Source organism: Myotis yumanensis, unplaced genomic scaffold, assembly GCF_028538775.1.
Source record: "Myotis yumanensis isolate MYYU_CA2020_CCGP unplaced genomic scaffold, mMyoYum1.0.hap1 SCAF_1, whole genome shotgun sequence".
In the NCBI taxonomy this organism is placed as follows: domain Eukaryota; kingdom Metazoa; phylum Chordata; class Mammalia; order Chiroptera; family Vespertilionidae; genus Myotis; species Myotis yumanensis.
The window spans coordinates 212,166,282-212,170,873 of NW_027223752.1; the positions used below are offsets into that span (position 1 = coordinate 212,166,282).

General features: G+C 39.4%; 1 pseudogene; it reads left to right on the forward strand.

Moving 5' to 3' along the window:
• The first annotated feature begins 3,681 nt into the window (after nt 1-3,681).
• Nucleotides 3,682-4,176, forward strand: LOC139007293 (serine/arginine-rich splicing factor 3 pseudogene; annotated as a pseudogene).
• Nucleotides 4,177-4,592: the final 416 nt, after the last annotated feature.

The following is a 4,592-nucleotide window of genomic DNA, read 5'->3' on the forward strand; positions in this document are numbered from 1 at the left end:
ATAGAGCAGAATCTCTTTTAATTACGAATTTGGGCCATGCCCTAATTTATAAAGGTCCACTATTTGAAAAGCTGGACATGGTGTTATTGCATGCTGTATTATCCTAGGTGTTTTTGTTGGTTTATATCAAATGTATGTGTGCATGTATATGCACATTATCTACTTTAACCAAAACTTCTCTTTTTAAATATAAAGTAATATGTCAACGCAAAACTTGTATAGAGAGATAACTTGAGACAAACTTGAAATGATAAGAAGATTCCAAAGAGCATCTACAAATCCCCAACAGATATCACTGCATTTTTCCTAAATCAATCATTTCAGTTACATAAATGTCTCTAATCATCTACAATAGGCATGTGCGTGGATGGCAGGTTGTTAAATAATAGTTTTAGTGAAGCAATTTCTTCCATGAATGTACTGAACTGAACTGAAATAGGTTGGAGGCAAAACTGCTTATGGATAAATCTATACTAATAATTCTAATTAGACCGGGTCAACCGGACATCTTCCAGACATCCAACTTGCTTCTGGACAAAGCCATGGTGGCTGGGGCTGAGGTAGAGGCACTTAGGGGTGATCAGGCCAACAAGGGAGAGCAGTTAGGGATGATCAGGCCATCAGGGGAGCAAGCAGTTAGGGACAAGATCAGGCTGGTGTAAGGGAGCAAGAAGTTAGAGGCGAGGTCAGGCTGGCAGGGGAGGGCAGTTGGGGGAGATCAGGCCAGCAGGGGAGAAGTTAGGGGGCGATCAGGCAGGCAGATGAGCAGTTAGGAGCCAGCAGTCCCAAATTGTGAGACGGATGTCCCCTGAGGCATTCCAGTTTGGAGAGGGTGCAGGCTGAGCTGAGAGACAACCCCTCTCCCTGTGAATGCATTTCATGCACCGGGCCTCTAGTATGGACATAAGGATAAAGCAAATTTAATCCAGATTCCAGCTCTTCTGGGAGGCCTAGTTAATTAATGAACAAAGAAAGCTATTTTATCTGCTTTAGTTCCGCCATCAGTAAAATATGGATAGCAATGTATCACAAGATTTATGTGAAGACTAAATGAACAATAAATGTACAGTATCCAGTGTAGTGCTTAGTGCAAAACATATGCACAATAAATAGTAAGTCTGATTATTTTATATTACATATAGAACATAGGTGGGCTAGAACAATATCAAAATTCCTAAGAAAAATGTAGTAGTCAATAAAATAGTTTATAGCTTTCAAGTTTATTAATTCCTTGTTATCATATAGATTAATATTGATTGTGAAAACATTACGATCAGTTCAATGTCTTCTTTTGAAATAAAGACCCAATTTCTGACAATTAAGTAGTTAGACATCACTACTTGGATTTCACTTAGACATCTTAAGCATACTGAACAGAACCACCAATTCACATGCATCAGCATAATCACAAGAAAACACACAGAACATTATTACTATCACCACCAAAAAAATTAAATTCACACCCATTCAAATTCTCTGAGAGTTTTTGCCCACATTTTCTCAACTAGCTTTTTGAACCTCCATCCCTATAATAATTCAGCCACCAAGTTCTAATAATTTGAATCTTTTAATATATAATCTTTTGTATCTTCAGTATCCTAGCTCAGACTATGTAACCTCTATCTAAACCACTGCAATAGTTCTTCAGTGTTGCCTCATGTCAATTCTTGGTGCAGCTGTACAGATGGTTTTAAAACACAATGTGCGCCCTGACAGGTTTGGCTCAGTGGCTAGAGTGTCAGCCTGCAGACTCAACAGTCCCAGGTTTAATTCCAGTCAAGGGCATGTACCTTAGTTGCAGGCACATCCCCAGTGGGGAGTGTGGAGGAGGCAGCTGATCAATGTTTCTCTCTCATCGATATTTCAAACTCTCTATCCCTCTCCCTTCCTCTCTGTAAAAAAATCAATAAAATGTATTTTTAAATAAATAAATAAATAAATAAATAAATAAATAAAACACAATGTGCGTGAAAGGTTTCTATTGTCTTTTTATTTTTCCCCATGATCAGGAACATCTAAAGACACTCTAGCTCCATTCACCACTCAAACTCTATATTCTAATGATTTCAAATATCCTCCTATCCCTATGACACATTAAGTTTTCATAATGCTCTTATCTCTATCTATGATATTCTCTTTATGCAATTCCTACTCATCCTTCAGTGTTCATCTTAAATGGCAGTTCCCCTGTAATGGTTGCAAACCATATGAGGAAAAAGGTCCTGGAGCAATAGGGATAAAATTAAATTATTAAAGTGGAATCAAAAGGAGATTTATAAAAAGAAAAGTAAGCAATCAGACTTGACGTTGCTGAACCTAAAATTTTGTCTTCTATGTCTTCTTTGAAGAGTTCAGATTTCATTCACTCAAGAAAGGTTCATCTACTATGTGCCAATCACTGTCTTATGTTCTGAGAATAGAGCAGAAAAACTAAAACCTCTGCCCACCTTGCATTGGCATTCTAACATTTTTTTGAAGAGGTTCCATATAAAGTTATGTTTTGTAAATAAAAATAATGTAATAACATAAAAAACTAGAATTTAAAATGAAAAAACTTTCATATTATCCCACTACTTTAATAAAACTGTTATCTTTATATTGGCATCTGAGTAACTTCCATTAAATGTGAAAGTTTTTTATATAAATCAATTAATGTACACGGCAGCATATACTACAGGAGTTTCATTGAAAGAAACTTTAGTTTTATGGTGCTTTCCTAATTACATTTATTGATTTTCAACTTTAGATAGCGGGTATTCATTCTCTGACATTCTTACTTATTACGGATTACCCCTGCATAGTACTTATGTATGCCTTTATTTCAGTTCTAAAAAGTTTTATTTATTTTTCCACGTTTGCCATAACATTTGACCCTCTACACTGAAAATCGGTGGTTATTAGTACTTCCAATTTTCCTTCACATTGCATATCCTAAATTCTGATACTGACATTTTATTTTTACACACTGAAGTGTAACATTTATTTTAGATTTTGTAATAACTACCATGTATGGTCCGCTGTATCAAAATCTATTTAAATGAGAAGTGCAGAAAACTGATCCACCCTTGCTGCTTGACACAGTCGCTGCAGGGAAGAAACATCTGCACAGCTTATGTTTCCAGGGACCTCGCCTATATGGCAAACTGTTCTTAATATGTTTGCTCCCCTTAGTGCTGTGTGTTTTAACCAAGGTCACCTCTCCGAGAAAGTTTGTTTCCCCAGGTGGGGATTTGTATCAGTAAAACCCCTTACCTAAGTGCCAGCCAGGTAGTTAATCACTTTACGAACAATCACCCTTAAACTACATAATCTTTACTCCCTGGAATGGAGATAAGAAACGCCCTAACCTTTGGAATAGAATGGATAGGATTAAAATCAACTGGTGTAAATACAGATGTAACAAGAGTAATAAAGACAACCTGGCTGGAGAACCTGGACAGAACTTAGCTGGAGATCCTGGCTACAGAACCTGGCTATGCTGATGAACTGAAAGCTGTCACCCTGTCATTCCTTCTTCGTTGACTCCACCCACACCTTTGGGAACCCCTGTACCTGTTTGGGCAGGCAATTTTGTCCACCCGGGGAGGTGCGCAGACCTGTGGAACCGGACGGAGGGGAGCCGGAGAGTTGTCCGAGGGTGTGTGGACTTCAGCCGCTGAGTTTCTCACTCCAGATCTCGAAATGCATCGTCATTCCTGTCCATTGGATTGTAAGGTTTATGTGGGAAATCTTGGAGACAACGGTGACGAGACAGAATTGGAACGGGCTTTTGGCTATTATGGGCCACTCAGAAGTGTGTGGGTTGCTAGAAAGCCTCCCGGCTTTGCTTTCGTGGAGTTTGAAGATCCCCGAGATGCAGCCGATGCTGTCCGAGAGCTCGATGGGAGAACACTATGTGGCTGCCGAGTAAGAGTGGAACTGTCCAATGGTGAAAAGAGAAGTCGAAATCGAGGCCCGCCTCCCTCTTGGGATCGTGGCCCTCGAGATGATGATCGGCGAAGGAGTCCTCCACCTCGCCGCAGATCTCCAAGACGCAGAAGCTTCTCCCGTAGCCGGAGCAGGTCCCTTCCCAGAGATAGGAGGAGACAGAGATCACTGTCCCAGGAGAGAAATCATAAGCGGTCTCGATACTTCTCTAGGTCTCGGAGCCGATCTAGGTCAAATGCAAGAAAATAGAAGACCAGTTTGCAAGGCGAGTGGTGTACAGGAAACAACTTCATTTGACAGGAGGATGTACAGAAAATTCAAGTGTTGTTTGAGACTTCATAATCATGGTGATTTTTAAGATGTTTTAGCCGTTCACGTTTGTTTGTCTTGGAACAGTGACACAAACATGTAATTCTCTATGGTTTGAAATGGATCATATGAGGCATGTAATATCAAGAATTGTTACTTTACAATGCGCCCTTAAGCAAAATTGAATTTGCTTTGAACTTCAGTCTTGTGTAGACTGATAATAAACCTCTTATCTTCTGCCCAGCTAAAGTGTGATGTTGAATATTGTGGAAACAAATCTGGCAAAATTGGATGTAAGACTTTCCAAAGCTGTGACCTAATAAGCAGCTGTAGTTGGACAAGCAGTCTTCAAAAGC